At 37.8% G+C, this 25,032-nt stretch overlaps 1 long non-coding RNA gene across 1 annotated transcript; it reads left to right on the forward strand.

Moving 5' to 3' along the window:
* The first annotated feature begins 17,578 nt into the window (after positions 1-17,578).
* On the forward strand, positions 17,579-24,710 carry LOC135154560 (uncharacterized). Its single transcript, XR_010293941.1, has 3 exons — positions 17,579-17,728; positions 20,657-20,776; positions 21,135-24,710. It is a non-coding gene; the product is annotated as an uncharacterized LOC135154560 (long non-coding RNA).
* Positions 24,711-25,032: the final 322 nt, after the last annotated feature.

Genomic DNA, 25,032 nt, shown 5'->3' on the forward strand with positions numbered 1-25,032 from the left:
TTTCTAGCAGACGACGCTCAGCCTTAGCAACGACTGTGTAGAAGTGTAGTCGCGGTACAGGGCACACATGAGTATTACAGACCCCCATTGACTCACGTGTTAAATCATAGCCCATCAAAAAATCATCAAAAATCAATCCCTCGATAGATTTTGCTTTAATTCTCTGACATTAGTCACAATTAACTGTACATTAAGACCTGATATGTTAATCGGGTACTTGCCCGGCTCAATCAAAAGTTAAGTGGCCTGAAATAAGACTAACCATAATTTCGGCCAGTTCATCGCCAGAAAAACCCGAACTGCATTGTGGGTAATAATAATTAAAATGAAATACAAAAATGCAGTCTAGCCTCCCCAAAGGCCTTAATTATGAAAGAGTATGAACATGACATTGTTTCTATCATTTATATTTTGATATACAAACATTTTGTCCATTTTTAATGAATTATTTTAATCAATAAAGTCATGTGATCTTTACTTACGCCTGTCCGACATGCTTTGCGCGCGGTTGAATTACTCTCATGTGCCCTTCAGGGGCGGGGCGCTATATATGAAGAGTTTAGTTGCAAAAGGGGTTAGGTCCACTTTGGACCACTCTGAGAAAAAACATGTTTTTTATTCTCACTTATTGCAATATTCTTATGAGAAACTAAATTGTCATGATGTACTACCCTATCATGTGAACATACAATTTGGTATAAAAGAAATCTACCTGCATGTCTTCATTTTTTTTCTATATTTAAAAAAAAAAATCATAACTGTGGACCTAACCCCTTTTGCAAGTAAACTGAAATGAATCCAATCTCTTTTGATTAAAAAAGTGATTTTTCTTTGCCACTTTCATTCACGTTTTCATTTGAATTTCAAATTGTCTTTGATATATCATCAGAGTGACTAAAAATTTAGAGGTTTAGAGACAGGAAACAATAAAATATATGAAAAATGGACCTAACCCCTTTTAACAAATGAGTTCTTCAGAAGAGTTTAGTTGCAAAAGGGGTTATAGGTCCACTCCAAGAAAATAATTTTTTTAATTCTCCCATATTGCAATATTCTTATGCGAAACTGAATTTTCATGGTACCCTAACATGAGGACATAAAATTGGGTATTTATAAGAGAAATCTACCTCTCTTCATATTTTTTAAGATACTAACCCCTTTTGCAACTAAACTGAAACGGGCCTAACCCCTTTAAAAAAAAAAAATTTTCTTTGCCATTTTAGTTCACTTTTTAATAGGAATTTCAACTTTTCTTTGGTACAGGCCAATATATATCTCGTACTTACTGTGAGAGGCCTAGCCAGCTGCAAAGGACGAGGGCGTTTCTGGAAATTATGGTATTGAACTACATTTTTTGTTTTTATCCTTTATTTTCTATATTAAAGGACAAGTCCACCCCAACAAAAAATTGATTTATATAGGTAGAGAAAAATCAAACTAGCATAACACTGAAAATTTCATCAAAATCGGATGTGAAATAAGTTATGGCATTTTAAAGTTTCGCTGATTTTTCACAAAACAGTGATATGCACAACTCAGTGACATGCAAATGAGTCAGTCGATGATGTCTATCACTCACAGCTATTTCTTTTGTTTTTTATTGTTTGAATTATAAAATATTTAATTTTTTACAGATTTGACCATAGGGACCGACTTGACTGAACCATAAAGTATTAAACAATGCTAATTCCACATGTTCAGGGAGGAATTAATCACTGTTTCACTTGACAATGAAGAGAAAACTAGAATATTTCGTTTCTCATATAATAAAATACAAAATAAATAGTGAGTGGATGACATCACCAGTCTCCTCATTTTCATACCGACAAGGATGTGCATACTGTTTTGTGAAATTAAGCGAAACTTTAAAATGTCATAACTTCATTATTTTACATCCGATTTTGATGAAATTTTGAGTGTTATGCCTGTTGGATTATTCTCTTTTTATCAAAATCATTTTTTTGTTTGGGTGGACTTGTCCTTTAATCGACATATTTGCATCCCCCGGTGCATGCAGCCTCTCTATTCTACCCCATCTTCATTTTTTTCCCCCTTAGTTTTAGTTCCTCTTTCCCTTCCCATTATGTTCCTTCTCTCTCGATTTCTTTTCCCCTTATTGCTGGGGGATACCAAGGGTGACATGGATAGACAAGCAAACTTACTTGATCGCTGTGCCTTTGTTGGCTGATGTTCAACAACTATCCAATCAAACACGTTCCAACGTTGTGACGTTGTTGGCTGTCCAACAAATCTCCAACACACTATAGTTTCCAATGTTGTGCCATTGTCTGTCGTTCAAGAACTTTCCAACGTTGCCAACATTGTGTCATCGTCGACTATCCTACTGATCTCCAACCTACCAGTTTCCAACGTTGTACCAGTGTCAGTTGCATAGGCGGATCCAGCTTTTGGCCAAAGGGGGGGGGGGGGGGCGCACTGCCGAGCGGCGCACATATTTTTGCACTTCACCGGCGCCATAAAAGAAAATGTTGAAAAGGGGGTAAAGTCTGACCCTGTCAAATGCTCTTTTCAAAATGTAGGATTTCCAGTCGTGCCATTTTGCATGACCACACGCAGATAATATTTCCGGGGGGGGGGGCAAGACTCGAAAATTTGGTGCACATCTCACATTTGCACATTTTTCATAGTTTTCATGAAATGTTAAGAGAAAAAAAAAATGTTTTTCACAACAGCAGATCGCGAATGTGCCCCCCCTTCCCCCTTGCTGCGTACGACCATTCCCTTAAGTCCACTTAAACATATCTCATTATAACAGAAATATACATCAATTTAAACATATAATCTTTCTAAAAACATATATAGAGAGAGATTGAAAAACTTATTAAAGAAAGAAACAAGCAAAAAGTAACACAAATTATGCATGTTATGTGCGATTTCAAAATCTCGTGTATTAACCCTTTTATTGCGGTGAGGCCAATACTTTTGTATATTAATAGAGATACAATTTTTTTTTTACTATATGTATATATATATATATATACACAGGGGCGTCGATCCTTTTTTTCAGATTTGGGGGGCAAAATCATTAATCAACTTTCCAAAGGCGCTCGATATCACACAAAACAAACAAACTCACACAAACACACACACACATATGCATATATATATATATATATATATATATATATATATGACTCATGAGATAGAAACACATATCTCACCAACAAATTAATGCGAGCGCGAAGCGCGAGCTGAATTTTTTAGTATACTGACCTGAAAACAGGAAAAAGGTGCCTGTTTAGGACTGTTTGTAGTAACTCATGAGGAGGATACATATCTCACTACACAGATAATGCGAGTGCCGAGGGCGAGCTGAAATTTTTTTATATTCTGACCAGAAAGCTTGATATTCTATGCATTTTTGGTACCAATGATTAAGATGGGTATCTAAAAAAACAATAGATGCGAGCGCGAAGCGCGAGCTTAAAATTTTGATATTTCGATCTGAAAAAAATGACAGTTTAATGGACGTTTGTGATAAAGAACAAGATTATATCCAGCAAAAGATTATTGCAAATCGAAGCGGGAGTTCTTTTGACGTTTAGTCCTGAAAATTTTTATATTCCAATCTGAGAAGCGGATAATTTAAGCACGATTTTAAATAAAGAACGAGTTGTGTAGCTCAATCTCAATATACGACTGGTTGCGTAATTATACACTCCCGGTAATAGCAACGGGTTTTAGCAAAGTTTTGGGCTAAAATATCGAATCATCTTCATAAAACACTATAGTAGCTGTCTTAAACTAAATCGAGATCTAAATCTAGATTTGGTTGGCAATAGGCCCTTCTTCATTACTCTACCGGCGCATATTTATTGGAATCAGGGGACGCTGATTATTCTTGACCGGCGCCGATTTAGAACAAGTAGTGCTGATTATTTTTACCGACGTCACGTAAGATTCAGGCAGCGGCAATTCATAATTGACTGGCGCCGATTTAGAACCAGGAGGCGCCGATTATTCTTGACTGGCGCCGATTTTTAACCAGGTGGTGCTCATTATTCTTGTCCGGCGCCGATTTAGATTTAGGTGGAGCTGATTATTCTTGATCGGCGCCGGTTAAGACTCAGGCAGCGCCGATTTATAACCAGATGGCGCTTATTATTATTGACCAGCCCCGATTCAGATATAGGTGGCGCTGATTATCCTTGATCGGCGCCGGTTACGAACTCAGGCAGCGCCGAATTTTCTTAACCGGCACCGATTTATAAGCAGATGGCGCCGTTTATTCTTGCCCGGGGTCGATTTAGATTTAGGCGGAGCTGATTATTCTTGATCGGCGCCGGTTAAGACTCAGGCAGCGCCGATTTATAACCAGATGGCGCTGATTATTCTTGACCAGCCCCGATTTAGATGTAGGTGGCGCAGATTATCCTTGATCGGCGCCGGTTAAGACTCTGGCAGTGCCGATTTTTCTCGACTGGCGCCGATTTATAACCAAATGGCGCTGATTATTCTTGTCCGGCGCCGATTTAGATTAAGGTGGCGCTGATTATTCTTGATTGGCGCCAGTTGTATGCAGGCAGCGCACTGCTGATTATTTTTAACCGGCGAAGTTGTTGGGAAAAGGGTAGTTAAAAGAAATGATAAGGAAGATGATATGATTGTGCTTTGCTGGGGGATAGTCTTTCCTTACTGTTGCTAATATTATATCAGTGTATAATTTTTTTAAGCGGCGCCTTTTCTTTTCTTTCCTTTATTTTAAATTTTTCAAGCAGCGCCTTTTCTTTCTTTTACTTTTCTTTTATTTTTTTTGAGCGGTTCGGCGCCGCTCAAATATTAGGGGGGGCGCGCGCCCCCTGCGCCACCCCCCTGGATCCGCCACTGAGTTGTTCAACAAATTTCCATCTACCCAGGACCAAAATCCAATTGAAACCAGTTGGATTTCCAACTGGTTTCAATTGGTTTCAATTGGTTTCAACTGGTTTCAATTGGTTTTAACTGGAATTTAACAATTTCCAGTTGAAACCAATTGAAACCAGTTGGGCAACTGGAAATCCTAACTGGAACCAGTTGGGTAACTGGAAATGACTTCCAATTGGGAATGATTTCTAACTGGAACCAGTTGAGTAACTGGAAATCCCAACTGGAACCAGTTGGGCAACTGGAAATCCTAACTGGAACCAGTTGGGTAACTGGAAATGACTTCCAATTGGAAATGATTTCTTACTGGAACCAGTTGAGTAACTGGAAATCCCAACTGGAACCAGTTGGGCAACTGGAAATCCTAACTGGAACCAGTTGGGTAACTGGAAATGATTTCTAACTGGAACCAGTTGGGCAATTGGAAATGATTTCTAACTGGAACCAGTTGGGCAACTGGAAATCCTAACTGGAACCAGTTGGGTAACTGGAAATGACTTCCAACTGGAAATGATTTCTAACTGGAACCAGTTGAGTAACTGGAAATCCCAACTGGAACCAGTTGGGCAACTGGAAATCCTAACTGGAACCAGTTGGGTAACTGGAAATGACTTCCAATTGGAAATGATTTCTTACTGGAACCAGTTGAGTAACTGGAAATCCCAACTGGAACCAGTTGGGCAACTGGAAATCCTAACTGGAACCAGTTGGGTAACTGGAAATGACTTCCAATTGGAAATGAATTCTAACTGGAACCAGTTGGGCAACTGGAAATCCTAACTGGAACCAGTTGGGTAACTGGAAATGACTTCCAACTGGAAATGATTTCTAACTGGAACCAGTTGGGTAACTGGAAATCCTAACTTGAACCATTCAGTTGTGTAACTGGAAATCCTAACTGGTACCAATTGGGTAACTGAGATGACTTCTAACTGGAAAGATGGGTAACTGGAAATGAATTCTAATTGGAACCAGTTGGGTAACTGGAAATTATTTCCAATTGGTTTCCAATTGGAAATTTTCCAGTTACCCAACTGGATCCAATTGAAACCAGTTAATTTGCATATTATTTGCCAGTGTGCACAGATTAATGTTTTATGAGATTAATCATCATTAACAATGTATCTATTTAATTCTTTACAATTTCAAGTACCACACTTTTTAAAGATTAGTATTTAGAATACTTAGCAGTGAAAACCATGTTCATAAATGTTATAGATTATAATTAAAACAGATTAAAGGATAATTAGTACACCACTAACTGTTACCAAATTACATCAAATAAAAGTACATATATTTGAAGATCTTCCATATAAATATATATACATGAAAGTCTGTATTTTATCAATGCCCTTTACATTGGTATTAATAGACATATAACACTGCTTCTGTGTTGGCATGAGAAATAGTTACTGCAAATGCTAATTAATTTGTAACTAATTAAGTTCGTTCCAACTGGAAGTTCCAATTGGATCCAGTTGGAAACCAATTGGTTTCAACTGGTTCCAGTTGAAACCAGTTGCCTCCAATTGGTTTCAACTGGAACCAATTGAAACCAGTTGCCTCCACTTGGATTCAATTGGTTTTAATAGGGAAATTGGAACAACTGGAACCAATTGACAACAATTGCCAACTGGTTCCAGTTGCCCAATTGGTTTTAACTGGAACCAATTGGCAACTGGTTTTCAATTGGTTTTTAACTGGAACCAATTGGCAACTGGTTTTCAATTGGAACCAGTTGTTCCAATTTCCCTATTGAAACCAGTTGGCCAACTGGTTTCAATTGGTTTTGCCCTAATTGGTTTTAACTGGATTTTGGTCCTGGGTAACTAGTTTCCAGCTTTATCAACGTTGTGTCATGGTCTACTATCTAACTAATCTCCAATCTACCAGTTTCCAACGTTGTGCCATCGTTGACTATCCAACAAATCTCCATCGAACTAGTTTCTAGCTTTGACAACGTTGTGCCATAGTTGGTTTTTCAACAACTTTCCATCGAACTAGTTTCCAACGTTGCCAACCTTGTGTCTTCGTCGACTATCCAACGAATCTCCAACCTACTAGTTTCCAACATTTTGCCATTGTCAACCGTCCAACAAATCTCCAACAAACTAGTTTCCAACTTTGTCAACGTTGTCTCATTGTCGGTTGATCAACAAATTTCCATCGAACTGGTTTCCAACGTTGCCAACGTTGTGTAATTGTTGGCTGTTCAGCAACTATCCAATTAAACATGTTTCCATCGTTGTGCCATTGTCGACTGGCCAACAACTCTCCAACTAACAAGTTTCCAACGTTGCGAACGTCGTGTCATTGTTGATTGTTCAACAACTTTCAATCGAACCAGTTTCCAACGTTGCCAACATTGTGCCTTTGCTGGCTGTTCAACAACTATCCAATCAAACGTGTCTCCAACGTTGTGACATTGTCGACTGTCCAACAACTCTCCAACTTACTAGTTTCCAACGTTGTGCCATTGTCGACCGTCCAACAAATCTCCAACAAACTAGTTCCAACTTTGTCAACGTTGTGCCATTGTCGGTTGTTCAACAACTTTCCAGCGAACTAGTTCCCAACGTTGCCAACGTTGTGCCTTTGCTGGCTGTTCAACAACTAACCAAGCAAACGTGTTTCCAACGTTGTGACAATTTGCCATAAATGGATTTTTACACATTTCTATCAATAAAAATGATAGAATATGATGACAGTTATTTTTGGAAAGAGTATCTTCAACAGCATTCATCGTTTCACGGTTCAATGAACATTTATTGAAAACAAAAAATACGATTTTCAAATATCATAGGCAAGTATTGTTTCATTTTGGTAACTGAAAATGATATTTTCTCAACTTTTTCGTTATGTTCATGACCAATTAACATGCTTCAATGATTGAAAGGCGTTTAATTAAACATTCACGCTTGTTTGAACATGTGGAATGTGATTAGCTCTTTTTACGTTATTGGAAAAATGCAATTTGTAACCATGGATAGCTGTCACAAACCTCCTTGCATAGTTCATTTTATTTTATTTTTAAGAAAATCCCGATGTTTAATGCATCAGTGAGCACACAATATTCGAAAATTATGCAAATGAGAAGAAAGTTCAAGGCCTTGGCCTCACTTTGTGCCGTATCGAATGGTTATTTTGGTGTGCGCGCCTTTTGGATAGTGTTACTCTGAAGCAATGTGCGAAGTTTCATGAAATAACTGTTAGCAGAACTAAGTAACAAACACCGTCCATGAAACAAACCCTCATTTCATATTTGTTAAAATTTTTTACTTCCTCTCTCATAGACTTGTGTACATTATGGGTGCAAATGTTTGAGAATAAGTAACCCCTTATTCAATATGGTGGAACTTTTTTTCAAGGCTGTCTTTAGTAATGTCATTTGGCAGTAATGTTTATCAACCCATGGGCAGAATTCCGTGCAAAAATGAAATCGATTTGTTTATTCATGGATGAGTGAGCACGCATCAAAGTGGGAAAATTTGTATTTTCAATGTCACAGACTCATTTTAAAGGGTAATAAAGTGAATATTTGGGGCAAATTTGGTTTCAAATGTAACTTTAATTGCTGTTGTTTTTATCATCCATCATTTCTATCACCACACACTTTCCGAACTTTAAACATTTTCATGGTTGAGCGAGCACATTCGAAAACTTAGGAATGAATACTCTTTATACTGCATAAATGTATTCTTTTCCTAACAATTTCTCATGATCAGTTTACTTTATGGACAAATCAGTGGTGGATCCTGAATTTTAAAGTGGGGGAGAGGCCTATAATCGGGGGAGCCACCAACATTTTCAAATTTTAATGTGATCTAACAAGTTGTAGAGGATACTACCATAAACCCCTATGATGATACGTCACAATACAGGGGCGGGGGAAGGGTTTTAAAAGTGGGGGGGGGGGGGGTCTGACCATGCAAAAAATCGCAATCGTATGGTAATTTTTACATTTTTGTACATGAGTAGTTAGGGGTTAGACCTCATCCTAATTGACCTTTGACCTTTGACCTTTGACCGCATGACCTTTGACCCCAACTTCCGGTCACTGTTGACCCCGTGACCCCACCTTCCGGTCAATCATGACCTTTGACCTTTGGGTACGCGGTAAACAGGAAATTGGATAATGGAGCGCGGGAAGCGATTTTAATTGGATAATGGAGCGCGGGAAGCGATTTTAATTGGATAATGGAGCGCGGGACGCGATTTTAATTGGATAATGACTCCGCGTGGGGACGCCATCTTAATTGGATAGTGAAACGCGGGACGCGATTTTAATTGGATAATGAGGGTCGGCGTGGGGACGCCACGCTTCAACCCGGAAATGATGGGGGTGAATCTTAAAGAAAGAGTAAAAAGCAGCGCGTGCTATAAAACCCGCCAACTTGGACACCCGGCGCATTCTGGACCTCGGACTAACCAGAACAGCTCTGCCGCAGGAACACCAATTTATCTACATGCCATGTTGATAACCGTGTGGATGTTGTTTGCGCTTTGTTGCTACGTAGTCACGACCAATACCACCAATGACACAGAGTGTAAGTTCGATGGTTGTAATCATATATCATATATATATATATATTACACTTTAATTTTTGTATTTTGACTTGATATATTACAGTTTTTACCTTTGGATTTAATCTGGGGCAACTTTTTTTGAAAAGTGAAAAGTTATCTTTCTCCGCCTACCGGCAGATATGTTGACCCAGACTTCCGGTCAGCCACGACGTCACGTACCGTGAAATGGTATTACGACGCAGTTACGCAACCACCGTGATGTCATAGAATTACCCTTATCGAACCATCGGTATTGCACCACCGTGGCGCAATCGTCACGTATAGGATACGATGCACAAAACAGACGTATGATTTCTGCACAGTTTCCTATTTAAAAAAGGATCTTTTTTCGCCTACCGGCGGATATGTCAACCGCCTCGCATGACGTCACCGGCTACGCAAGCACCGTGATGTCATCCCAGGGAATTACCCTTTACCCGGTATTGCACCATCGTGGCGCAATCGTCACGTATAGGATACGATGCGCAAAATAGACGTATGATTTCTATACAGTTAAAAAGTGAAAAGTTATCTTTCTCTGCCTACCAGCAGATATGATCAAGTGCCTCGCGGTTCACGAATCGATCGCCCCATGCACGGCCAACGCGCGTCATTGAACTTGGGATATCCTATTCAAGGTGAAAGCCGACTCTCTCTCTGCCTCTTATAAAAATTATTGGTAATCCAACATGTGATTATAATCCTGATAATAGTGACATCTCAAGCTCTACTCATTCCAGACTCTCCCCCATCAAAACTCTCTGACTTTTCCATACTGTTTTGTACATACTTCCATACTTTTCATTTTAACTCACATGACCTGCACGGCTCTCTGACTCGCAAAAGTATACTATATTGAAACCAGTAGATGACTCCTTTCAATCAACTTCATTCATCCGCAGTACAGATGGTGATAACATGAAACACTATACAGTCAAGGATTATTATTTTATTATTATTATCATTTATTCTATTCCATTTCAATGTAGATAGGTTCAGATAGTGTATAAACAGCAGATGTTTATACAAAGGTAAAAATAATGTAAGATATGTTCTCAAATTACGTTGTCACAACAAAATAATTAACTGTTCATTGTTAATATTAAAGTGAAGTTCTCGTTTTTCTATTTCTTCGCTTAACTTAAATATTGTAACACATGTCTATGGATGGCATTCAGAAAATATGAACACAATGATGTTCAAACTGTCATTTATGTTGACGGCGTTTTCTTGGATTATTATTATTCGACAAGCTGATGTTTGTGCCTTTAGTTGTAGGTTCCATCTTCACCCTCCGTTTCTTCTCCACCATCATCATTATCGTCATCGTCACCTTGATACTGGAATAAACCATCGAATTGTGAACCATGTCTGGCTAACACTCTCTGTACGGCTTTCCGGAATCCCATGCCATTCTCTAATCTTTCCGTGAGATCGGACACGATTTCACGATTGATGTCAGCGTCTTCGAGGTACACGTTCTGCTGCAAGAACTGAGAGTAAAGATCGAAAAAGATGCGTTTGATTGCCCACATTAGTTTCACGTGAGCCTTTTCTTTAGCGTCTTCCTCGTCCATTCCTTCTGAGATGTATTTCTGATATTTTTCGTCTCTCAAGTCCTCGGTGGCCGTCATGGCTTGCTCTAACCATCCTCGATAAGCGAGGTTGTCTTCAGTTTCTTCCATGTTTGCTGTCATTGACGATTCGTGTCCATCGCTTTCTGATATGCTCGTTTCGGAATCATCGTTGGATTCTTCAACTCTTTGCATTTGAGAGGGTGGGTCGGAGTCTTCATCTTCACTCGTTTCTTCTCCAGTATCATGCTCATTTTGTTCATGCCTCTGCATATCATACTTCCTACTAAAGGTTTTATCGCATCGTGAACAAGCGTAACGGTTGGACATATCCAATGTATTCATGTTGACTCGATGATTATTTGCTGGGAAATGAAGAAAATTAACGTTCAACCTTGTAATAATACGTAATCATGAAACGAGCGCGAAGGTACTTTGATTCTTACGGATTCTTATGGATTTTTGCGGATTTTTGCGGATTCTTACGGATTTTTACGGATTATAGCTTACGGATTTTTACGGATTCTTACGGACTCTTACGGATTCTTACGGATTTTTACGGATTTTTACGGATTATAGCTTACGGATTTTTACGGATTTTTACGGATTTTTACGGATTCTTACGGATTCTTACGGACTCTTACGGATTCTTACGGACTCTTACGGATTCTTACGGATTTTTGCGGATTCTTACGGATTCTTACGGATTTTTACGGATTCTTACGGACTCTTACGGATTCTTACGGATTTTTGCGGATTCTTACGGATTTTTACGGATTTTTACGGATTCTTACGGATGTTTACGGATTCTTACGGATTTTTGCGGATTCTTACGGATATTTACGGATTCTTACGGATGTTTACGGATTATAGCTTACGGATTTTTACGGATTTTTGCGGATTCTTACGGATATTTACGGATTCTTACGGATGTTTACGGATTTTTACGGATTCTTAGGGATTTCTTACGTATTTATCAATGCTTTCATATAATCTCAAGGAAAATATGTTCATCCACATTAGAATGACCCATGTAAGGATGCATAAGAATCCGTAAAAATCCGTAAACATCCGTAAGAATCCGTAAAAATCCGTAAACATCCGTAAGAATCCGTAAATATCCGTAAGAATCCGTAAAAATCCGTAAAAATCCGTAAGCTATAATCCGTAAAAATCCGTAAGAATCCGCAAAAATCCGCAAAAATCCGTAAGAATCCGTAAGAATCAAAGTACCTTCGCGCTCGTTTCATGATTACGTATTATTACAAGGTTGAACGTTAATTTTCTTCATTTCCCAGCAAATAATCATCGAGTCAACATGAATACATTGGATATGTCCAACCGTTACGCTTGTTCACGATGCGATAAAACCTTTAGTAGGAAGTATGATATGCAGAGGCATGAACAAAATGAGCATGATACTGGAGAAGAAACGAGTGAAGATGAAGACTCCGACCCACCCTCTCAAATGCAAAGAGTTGAAGAATCCAACGATGATTCCGAAACGAGCGTATCAGAAAGCGATGGACACGAATCGTCAATGACAGCAAACATGGAAGAAACTGAAGACAACCTCGCTTATCGAGGATGGTTAGAGCAAGCCATGACGGCCACCGAGGACTTGAGAGACGAAAAATATCAGAAATACATCTCAGAAGGAATGGACGAGGAAGACGCTAAAGAAAAGGCTCACGTGAAACTAATGTGGGCAATCAAACGCATCTTTTTCGATCTTTACTCTCAGTTCTTGCAGCAGAACGTGTACCTCGAAGACGCTGACATCAATCGTGAAATCGTGTCCGATCTCACGGAAAGATTAGAGAATGGCATGGGATTCCGGAAAGCCGTACAGAGAGTGTTAGCCAGACATGGTTCACAATTCGATGGTTTATTCCAGTATCAAGGTGACGATGACGATAATGATGATGGTGGAGAAGAAACGGAGGGTGAAGATGGAACCTACAACTAAAGGCACAAACATCAGCTTGTCGAATAATAATAATCCAAGAAAACGCCGTCAACATAAATGACAGTTTGAACATCATTGTGTTCATATTTTCTGAATGCCATCCATAGACATGTGTTACAATATTTAAGTTAAGCGAAGAAATAGAAAAACGAGAACTTCACTTTAATATTAACAATGAACAGTTAATTATTTTGTTGTGACAACGTAATTTGAGAACATATCTTACATTATTTTTACCTTTGTATAAACATCTGCTGTTTATACACTATCTGAACCTATCTACATTGAAATGGAATAGAATAAATGATAATAATAATAAAATAATCATCCTTGACTGTATAGTGTTTCATGTTATCACCATCTGTACTGCGGATGAATGAAGTTGATTGAAAGGAGTCATCTACTGGTTTCAATATAGTATACTTTTGCGAGTCAGAGAGCCGTGCAGGTCATGTGAGTTAAAATGAAAAGTATGGAAGTATGTACAAAACAGTATGGAAAAGTCAGAGAGTTTTGATGGGGGAGAGTCTGGAATGAGTAGAGCTTGAGATGTCACTATTATCAGGATTATAATCACATGTTGGATTACCAATAATTTTTATAAGAGGCAGAGAGAGAGTCGGCTTTCACCTTGAATAGGATATCCCAAGTTCAATGACGCGCGTTGGCCGTGCATGGGGCGATCGATTCGTGAACCGCGAGGCACTTGATCATATCTGCTGGTAGGCAGAGAAAGATAACTTTTCACTTTTTAACTGTATAGAAATCATACGTCTATTTTGCGCATCGTATCCTATACGTGACGATTGCGCCACGATGGTGCAATACCGGGTAAAGGGTAATTCCCTGGGATGACATCACGGTGCTTGCGTAGCCGGTGACGTCATGCGAGGCGGTTGACATATCCGCCGGTAGGCGAAAAAAGATCCTTTTTTAAATAGGAAACTGTGCAGAAATCATACGTCTGTTTTGTGCATCGTATCCTATACGTGACGATTGCGCCACGGTGGTGCAATACCGATGGTTCGATAAGGGTAATTCTATGACATCACGGTGGTTGCGTAACCCTTACAAAAAATTCCTGCAGTACTTTAGTGGTACTCTGTTGTACCTGTGTGATACTTCTGTCATACACGACGGTACCTCAGAATTACCACAGGACTTCTGTGGTATCACTCTGTGATAGTTCTGTCATACTTCTGTGGTACAGGAAAATATGAAAATTTCCTGCAATACCTTAATGGTACTCTGTCGTACCTGTGTGATACTTCTGTTGTACAAAACTGTATATAGAATTACAACAGGACTTCTGTGGTATCACTCTGTGATAGTTCTGTCATACTTCTGTGGTACAGGAAAATATGAAAATTTCATGCAATACCTTAATGGTACTCTGTCGTACCTGTGTGATACTGCTGTTGTACAAAACTGTATAGAATTACAACAGGACTTCTGTGGTATCACTCTGTGATAGTTCTGTCATACTTCTGTGGTACATAAAAATATGAAAATTTCATGCAATACCTTAATGGTACTCTGTCGTACCTGTGTGATACTTCTGTTGTACAAAACTGTATAAGGAATTACTACAGGACTCCTGTGGTATCACTCTGTGATAGTTCTACTTCTGTGGTACATAAAAATATGAAAATTTCATGCAATACCTTAATGGTACTCTGTCGTACCTGTGTAATACTTCTGTTGTACATAACTGTATACAATATCACTCTGTGATAGTTATGTCGTACTTCTGTTGTACATGAAAATTCTAAAATATCCTGCAGTACTTCTATGACAACCCTGCGATACTTCTGTTGTATATGAACATTTTTTAAATTTCCTGCAGTACTCCTATTACTAAGCACTTCTATGGAAACCCTGTGATACTTCTGTGGTACATGAACATTTTGAAATTTCCTGCAGTACTCGATCCTATTAAAGACACTTCTATGAAAACCCTGTGATACTTCTGTGGTAAATGAAAATTTTGAAATTTCCTGCAGGACTCAATATAGGCACTTCTAAAATTCTATGGCAACCCCAGTGCTATACTTTCAAAATTTCCTGCGGTACTTCTCATGCAGCCACCCCAGAAATATGACTGAAACTGTATCACAGACGCTACTGGTGTATTTTCTGTGGTACAGTACATGAAAAAATTAGTTTCCTTCAGTACTTGTATGGAAGCCCTGTTTGTACCACAGACTAATTTTTTTATTTCCAGTGAGGGATTTATCTTTTTTTTCAGTTTCGGGAGAGGTCAGTAGCGTATTGAGTCTTATATTTTTAGAAGGCCATATGGCTTAAAAGGGCACCATTCATTTTAAAAAGTACAATTTTTTATATGAAAATTTAATTTTGTGATAGCTAGATTGTGACATATAGGCCCTATTTCAAAATTATATTTCACCCTGTCCCATTGTGTAGGTCTATATCAGCGAGGGGGGGGGGGGGTTATGCCTACTGAGACTCAGAGGTTTTAAGTTTGATAGCTTCTATTTCTACGAGAAAGGGTACTATACGTACTATAGATCAAAACTAGGAGCAAAGCGCGAACTGAAAAATGCGAAAAATTATTGACCCCAAAATGGGCAACTTATATTTTGAGGACTATTGTTCGTTTTCAGGGTTATTTCTTTTTCATGCGCTCTTTTAAATTTCAATTATCATTTTTGTTTTGTTTGTTCGCCACTTATTTTTCATAAAAAACAGGATGAATAATTAAAAAATGACTATATTTAAAAGGGTACGTGTTGAAATATACAGGACACACCTAACACTCTTAGAGCTTAATGGTTGTGAGGAAGCCGGGTTGAATTTCAAAGAGATATTGTAATGAATAAAAATATAAGCATGAACGTATTATTCTACTTCATCCATCTCTGTCTAACAATACAAGAAAATAATTGAAGGGGAGGTCAACGCTAGAGATAATCAATAAATAGAGTAAAATTCACAAAACAAAATGCTTAAAATTTATTCAAAATCGGATGACAAATAACGAAGTTAAGTTGAATTTTAAGGATTTGCAATATTCCCATGAAACAGTTTTATTTAGGCATGTCTCATGAATATTCATTAGGTGGGCTGATGATGTCATATCCCATGTTCTTTTGTACAATATATGAAATTAGATTTATTCAACATATTTCTACCAAGAACTTAAACAATTGGAATGACGACTAATTAACCGCATTAGTTATTTAATGCAGCAACTTTACAATGGGGACACATTATTTACACATGTATTGAAAAAATAGATAATCATAATTTCATATCTAACATTAAAAAAGAAAAATGGGAATGTCACATCATCAGCCCACCAAATGAATATTCATGACGATGTGCACACTATCTGTTTTCACAAAATATTGATAAACAATTAACATAAGAAAGTTCAGCGTTGAATGTTGATTAAAAAATAAATCTCAGTTAAAATGCTATCTAAGATTTTGTTTTACACGTTTCATAACCAAGTTTTAATGCGATTCTGGCCCCTTAAAGTTTTTATTGCGAGAAAATACATTTTTCCAAGTTTCCCATCTATTTTTTTATTTATTTTTTTTTAGTAAAAAGGACCTATTTTCTTACAAATATATTATTATAAATAAAATTACTTCAATATTTGTTCTCCTATTCACAATATTTTTTACAGGTGGAATAGGATAAACTAAAAATAGGATATTTAATTTCCATTTTAAGGCCTATTTTTTGCTTTATATCCCCGGTTTATATCTTTGCCACCTTGCAATATGTTAGCCAGGCTGGTTTATATCTATTTCTTTTTAAATCAAATAAATTTGGATATTTTCAATCTATTTTTATGATGCGAAGCTATATATAGTTTGTAAATATGTTTTTTAATTGCAAGAACAATCTTGTATCTCTGTTCACATATGATGGCAGTTTATTTTGCTTCTTTTTTTCTAATTTGTATGAAGTTTGTATCTATATATTTTCAAACTATTTTCCATCCTTAAAGTGTCACAACCGATATCATATTATTTTTTACCTCGTTGGCAAAGTTATTATCTTTTCTTATGTTTCGCTTCAAAATGGTATCTTTATATTTGCTTGTCTTGCTCCTCCACCCCTTATCAAAATACCCTGCCGGCACTTGATCTAAGATTATTTTCTTTTACTACTTGAACCTTATAAAGGGATCTTTCCTTCGATCGCAAGAAAGGATAAAATGTGTGTTTTTGAAAAGAAATAAAATTAAAAATACATAGGATTGGAGCTGTGATTTTCCTCATTGCTTTCTTTGTCATCCTACTTGCATACTAGTAGGCCTATATAACATATTTTCAGTAAAATTGTGAGACATGTTTTTAAATCCTATCCTTATATTAAAAAAAAGAATAAAGAGAAAGAAAAAAATTAAAAGACATAGAAAAGAAAAAGAAAGGAAGAAGAAATAAATATTTGAATTTTACTTTATTCAATTCCTTTACGTTAATAATATGATATATAAATGATGGCGACAATAGTCAAATTGTCTGGTTGCCAAGTAAAAAGTAAGACCCCCCCCCCCCCCTCCGAGCTCCCCGTACAAACGCACGGACTGTACCGTATACGTGTTTCCGGTTCCGCCATTTGAAAAAAAACGTTCGTAACTGCTCAGCTGAACCCGAAGCTTGATGAAGAAGGCCGTCAATATTTCAACAAAAACTAACAGAATATGGATCAGATTCGGACAACGACTTCTTAAGACATTCACACAACAGGCTAAACAGTAAGTTAGATCCATTTTTCGTAGTTTGGCGCGGCATGCACTTAAATTTCTTCGACTTTTTAATCATTACCGTACGGCCACTGCACTGCCGTTGTTCCCGATCGCTTATCGGGTGGGGGCTGATCTGCGGTGTGCGCGGCCGGGGACGGCCAACGGCTGGCTAAGTTAGTAGTATATTGATGGCGGCGGTGAGGATGTTTGTATTGTCATGATTGTAGCCAGGTCAGGGGTGGGCGCTAATGCAGTTTCGCACCGGCCGATTAATACCAGCATACCTCATCACCAATATTTGTTCCCAAATGTCATGACAAGTCTCTCAGTCACATTTGAAGTCAATATATCCACCACTTTTCAAAATATCGTGATCGGGAATGGCTGTAGCCTTGTAGGCCTAGCCAGGCGGCTTCTAGAGAGTGAAAATCATTTACTAACGTAACTTCGTAAGGTCACTCTCATATGAAGCCAGGGATCCTTTCTCATATACCCACACAGAGGAAGCCAAAACTTGAAACTTTCACCCCCGGCCCCGAGATTTCTACTTTCCTTCTAAAAGATCTAGCCTAACGTTAGACCTAAATCATGTAGGGCCTACATGGGATAAAACTTAATTTCCAACATTTCTACGCTCTCGTCGTTATTTTTGAAGAAGAAATTCATTCCAAAAAATGCGAAAAATATCATGATTAGACGGAAGAGACTTGCCCGATGTTTACGCCGCCATCTTGTTTTCTATTGTTCTTCGCCAACGTTACAGACGCGAACTTCGAGACCATGAACTCGATCTGATATTCTGAGTGACAGAGGTGGGATTTTATGGGGGTGGGGAATATAAAATTCATGCAACATCTTGATTTTTAAAAAGAATTAAAACTAATATTCTTACTTTACACAAAGTTTCATTTAGTTCCATGCTTTTATCAGTCTCAAAATTGGTGATTTAGAGCCAACATGAAGTTCCTCACACATATTTATAATTCGCTGCCGATTTCAAAACATTGCATGCGGATGCAATATTCGCGAGATACCGGGCCTGGTCTGACCCGACCGACCTCACACGCATGCGATGTATTGAATATTGATACGTGTGAGAAACTTCATGTTGGCTCTAAATCATCAATTTTGAGATGGATAGAGGCATGGAGAAGAACTGAAACTTTGTGTGCAGGAAGAATATTAGTTTTAATTTTTTTAAAGAGCGTGATGTTGCATGAATTTGATATCCCCCCCCCCCATAAGATCCCACTTTTTGTCACTCGGAATATCAGATGACAGATCCAGTTCACGGTCTCAAAGTTTGGGTAGGTGGAGCGTAGTGTAGCAATAGTGAAGTGGAGTGGAGCCTGCACAAACTTCACTCGAGGTAGGCAATCCCACAAATTTAAAAGAGGTTTCTATAAAATCAAGTCCGGCCTTCTATGAACATGACAAACTTACGAAAAGATGTGAAGTCAATTCACCCTAAATATCATCAATATCCCTCAAATAGCTTCATTTAAGCACTAATTTCTCTTCCGGTTGATAAAATATGGATCCGTCTTTAATTTCCAAAATTGTTCGTCTAACTAGCTAAAGGACGCATGTTTTATCTACATATTAAAGACACTACATAGAAAAGACTAGGCACAAAGACTATTATACATGTAAATCGATGCAAAGCATTACGCGATGTCGGCAAAGTGCCCAATCTTCTTATTGTAAAGACTTTAGCGACAATAACAGACTGTGAGTAAGGTTAAAATGCTCCTCTACTTTTAATGTTTTCATTAGTGCTGTTGTCGGGAACAAAAATCCATGTCGACATGTCGCTTAAAAATTAATCCCGACATCGACAATGTCGACATGAAAAAGGGACCGTAATTTAGCCTGGGCTCCCTAACATAAAAAAAAAGCATTCGATCGTGGAACAACACTCTCAATCAAATATATTCACCTTGACACGAGTGATATCCCCACACTAGATCTATATAATACAGGCTCAGTTCGGGAATTGAGCTTCCAAAATCACCGATTTAATCCACATTTTTTTTCTGGAGAATCAAGTTTTTGTACCAGGATCCGGTTTCGAAAGCATTGCTCAATAACACTCGTAGCCAATTTGAGAATCACCAATTACAACAGTGATCATTGCTGCAAACGCAAGCTCCTCAATTTGACAATGAAAAGTAATGAAAATCGACTGATAATTTCAGTATCACTTCCGCGGCGATCCGTGCAACGATCTCCAAACGAATGAAGGGAAGTTTTCTGTGACTTCGTGATATGAAGTAAGCGCTCAATTGCGGCAGTCACAACTTTGACAAAAACACGTGTTCGCTGCTGCTCACGTTTATGTGAAAAGTAATGCATTGAGGAGCAACGTATTATCAAGCACGGTGAATAGCGCGCGATGGGTACATATTTCCGTGGATGGGTACGGTGAATGCTACTCTCGCTATAACGGGATATCGAGGGCGGTTGATCGGGCAGGCCGGCCCTGCACTGACGTATTTCTACTGCCGCACAGCTCGCAGATATTCTTTTTTCATTTAATGCGCTGCTAAGCTGAATAAACCTTTTAATCGCGCCAATTACTGTGGATAAATGCTTCTAACTTTTCAGCTAATCTTTACACTCGTGATTGTAGGCTAGACCCCTTTTTATTTTATGTTTACATGTCGATGTGGGTGCGTGCATGTCGACATGTCGGAATTTTGAAAATCCTTCGTATGTCGACATCAATGTCGATATGAGGCCTATCGACAACAGCACTAGTTTTCATTGATTTTATGTTGAATATTATTAAAGAATATGACTCTTTGCACCTGAATTGTAACACTGAAATATGGAAATGAAGAAGTTTTATCATGTATTTTTATTACATCATGTATTTGTATTAACCTGCAAATAAAATTTTACTATGTCACTCAAATTCATTTCATTTCATTAAAGATTCAAAGAGGGATCTCTGGATGATCGAGCAGCAAGTCCAGCATTATGTGGGAAAGATACTACAGGTGTACACAGAAAAGGCCATGTTCTTGTACAAGACACGGTTGGAGTTCATAAAAGGTGATTATATAGGCATTCACTTCAGTAGATATTATAATTACAAAATTAAGCAGATTGTATTCATGCAGTGGCATACAGTGTAATCCTTGTTAGAAGATATAGATTTATTCTTCATTGTTTTATTAAAGAGTTTCAATATGTGCTTATGACAATTTGTTTGCATTATAAATTGTTTGTCACTCTTCGGCTTAGTTTGCTTTTATAAGCAAGAATATGCTAAGAGAGATAGCCGCAAGGACCTCATTATCCGATAGATATGTACTTGTGAAAAGAGATCTAGATGGGGGCAAAACACCTTATTTCTTGTATTTTTATGTTGTTCATGTTATCGTAATGGTATGTGTTTTTTTTTCTACAGATTAAGCTGCCTCGTGCTATACAGACTTGGATATTAACAAGCTGTCCAATGAATGGTGACTACTCAAGAGGAGCCAGAAAGTCAACTAAAGCCAGGGTATTTTGGGAGTTGATATGGCCGGGGAAGGGGGGAGGGGGGGTTTCCAGGGCCCCCCCCCTTCCTTGAGATCTTGACCGCACAATCGCGTCTAACATTGGCACATGGGTTGTCTAGGGCATAATTTACAAAATTAAATTGTAAATTATTTCACGCAAATTGTTAGTAAGTGATAATACTAATTTATGCGTAATTAGAATACAAAATCATACTTTTTCCTCTATTGCATTGACTTTGTACACAAAATCACGTTTTTGAGCAATTTTTGGTATGACATGTACTTACATAATGTCACGTTATTACAGAACCACGTACCGGGTGACACAAGATTGGTCTCAAAAGATGCACAAGACTAGAAAGAGGCATGTTTTAAAAAAATTGTGCGACAGCATGGTCGCAAAATTTTTGGAAGGGGGGGGGGGTCAAATTGGTCCAATTTAACTAAGGGTTAATAACTGGGAGGCTGTTAGCTGCCTTTTTACTTTCAAGTCTTGCACATCTTTTGAGACCAAATTTGTGATGCCTGGGTACGCTGTTCCGAAATTTCGCAACATTTTTATGTATTAATCCAACACAAATACTGTTTCTTGCTAAAAATTCACAATTAGTATACCAGTAATATACATTTATCAAGTCAAATTATTTAATTACATTTATAATCATAAAAGCTTTGATAAAGTATAAAAAAAAAAAAAAGAGTTGTATGTAGGCCTGGGACTTTCGGGTTTTTTCTCTTCGGGTACCCGTGGTAATTTTCGGGTGGGTACCTGAAAATCATGTCACTTGAAATATGACTGGTGGAAAAACCCCATAGGTGACGTCATCAAGCCAATGCGATGCAAGCCAATTTATGAATGAAAATATAGTAAGCATGCGCATTGCAAGCCTCCCGTGCCCCACGCAGTATTCCATCGAAACAAGTTTCAATACTCTGTCACCTCGTACCGAAATCGACCTAGAATTCCACTTTCCTATATATCATATGAATTATAAAAGGTTTTCTCACCGATACTGCACAGGTAAGCAAATTTTTATTCTTGCTTTTCCGTCAAAATCTTACGAAGTAGCATCGATATTACATCGTGTTCGTGAGTTTGTATCGCTACGTGAACAAAGTCAATTGATTTCCGGGTTTCGGAGCGTCAAATGCGCCAGCCAATCACGATCGTGTTCCCATTTTCGGTTTATGATGAACTAAAAATGGTAACAAGAACGTGATTGGCTGGTGCTTCGTAGGTCGATTTTGGTATGAGGTGACAGAGTATTGCAGACTTGTTTTGACGTAATACTGCGTGGGGCTGAGGCTTGCAATGCGCATGCTTACTATATTTTCATTCATAAATTGGTTTGCGTCGCAGTGGCTGGATGACGTCCCTGCGCTGCAAAAGAAACATGGCGATGATTGAACGATCTCGGTCACATCATCATCACTTGAAAACTTGTATATTTATGGATATTTAGAGGGTAATTGGTGAAATTCAAAATGAGGCTTGTGTACTTTTGTAATGAGTTACAATCATGTCTTACACTACGCAATACAAATCAAATACATGTACATTATACTGGTGAGCAATTTTCGGGTATCGGGTATTGATTTTTCTACTCGGGTACCCGGGTTTTAGTCCCAGCCCTAGTTGTATGAAAATTTTCAAAAATAATGAAAGGTAAAAGAAAACAAGATTACAATGTCCATTGCAAGGGGGCTAGTCTAGCTATTCAGGATAATTGGGATTTTATTCAGTTTTTAATTGACATAACATTATGACAAGATCCCTCCATTTAGTGTATAAACAGCACATGGCCATGATTGAAATTCATATAACATTAAAGTATGCAAACCAGGCAGCTACATGTACATGTAGGACTCACTGCTTGTCAATTCTATTGTCTGCCAGGGTCAAGTGACATACAGTGCACATGTATAACATGTGTGAAAGTACATAAGAAAATCAGCTTTTTATTTTTGTACTGTAACATTGGGTGAACTGGTGATCACTTTGGATATGATGCTCTTCATATTGGTTTATTTTATGTATATGAATTTTTGGATAATCATTAAGAATTAAAGCCATTTACTTAATATATGGAAGCATAAGCCCATCAAAGAACAGAATTATGTCATGTACAGCTAATTCATTTTGCGTGATATTACAATTGTAATTGTTTACTTGAGCAAGTAATTTGAATTGCTGCATGACCTAAACAATGACATGTTCCAATTCGAATAGTAACATGACCTAAAGAAGAGTTACTCCACCTCGATTGAGAGTGCTTATGTTAAATAATTGATGTTGCTACTTCAAATAATTGAGGTCAATCAAATTGGTCATAATTATTCAAGTCAATTTTGAGCTATATGTCATAATTAATTAGGTCATATACTAATTGAAATTACTAAATGACTCGAGTAGGTATGAATTCACATTGCCACATGACCTTAATTATTTTATGTAGCAACATCAAGTATTGAACGTCATTTAGTTATCAATTATGACATGTAGCAAATCAAATTACATGCCGCAATTTCGTGTTTATGATGGGCTCATGCTTACATTCATATATAACCCTTCAATACGTAGTTGGAGCAATTCTTAGACAAGAAGACTGTGTAAAATGATATGCCTATTCAATGTCAAAAAGGTTAATGTCTCAATAGATTTGATCTACGTTTTGGCAAAGTAATCTTATGTTCATATTTTTTCTAACCTATGGTGAACGTTCTAAATCATGTGAAATTCATTCAAAAATATCTTTCAGTATTTATGGACTTAAGTGAATTCTGAGCAAAATGAAGTGATTATGATTACGTTCATGTACTTTAAGTTTATACTGGTGATCAACACATCATAATTTCATCCCTTACTGTATGTGCACCATGCATTATCTGTACATGCAGAAGTGGTTATCCATTGTTTCATAACATGGTTGAGTAAAGGATGTTCTGCTTTTAGTATTAAGCCAATCGGGTGTTGACAAGAAGGGGAAAATGCAATTGCTCAGCTATTACAGTTTTTTTTTGCAACCATAATACTGGTTAAGCCTTGGTTACATTCGCCGGCTCGTGGCCTTACGTCGAGTCAAAATTAACAGTCTTAATCATCCTTGTACCAGCTACTACCAGCTACACGTGGGTGGTTTGTACAGGAATACCTAAAACTGCTGATTTTGTCTCGCCGTAAGGCAACCGGTCAAGGAATGTGACCAAGGTATTAATAATAATCGCTTATTGTTGTGTTAGAGGGAAGGATTCTGGGTCGAATCTAGCTTTCTTTATGTGATCTCAAAATGGCAGCAATGTATGAATAGTGAAAGTAGTTCATGTGGCATCTCAATGTTCATGGATATAAATCTTTGTACATGTCTTATCCTAAAGATGAAATGTTACTGCATTATTCTAGCAGTCATTTATGATATCAAAGATGTTCTATACTGTGCATAGTACAGCTCATACATAATAAAGGTATGTGAATATGCTTTTAACGTCTTTGCAAATTTGTGGGTTTTTTCACGCCTCTTTTCATTAGTCAAGATGTCAAAGTTGTTGTGCTGGATCACAGGAAATTCTTACAAACTACTACGCCTAACAAACCAGTGCAGGACGGTGTCGTGAGAAAATCGCACAGACTACTACAGGACAATACCATAGGATTGTCACAGGAAATCAACAAGAATACCCCTGCAGGATTACCACAGTAAAGTATCACAAGAAGGCTGCAGGATGAGACCAATAATGCCACAGAAGATATCAAAGATCAGTATCACAGGAATACCACAGGACAGTACTGCAGGAATTGTCCTGCGG

This window comes from Lytechinus pictus, chromosome 6, assembly GCF_037042905.1.
Source record: "Lytechinus pictus isolate F3 Inbred chromosome 6, Lp3.0, whole genome shotgun sequence".
In the NCBI taxonomy this organism is placed as follows: Eukaryota; Metazoa; Echinodermata; class Echinoidea; order Temnopleuroida; family Toxopneustidae; genus Lytechinus; species Lytechinus pictus.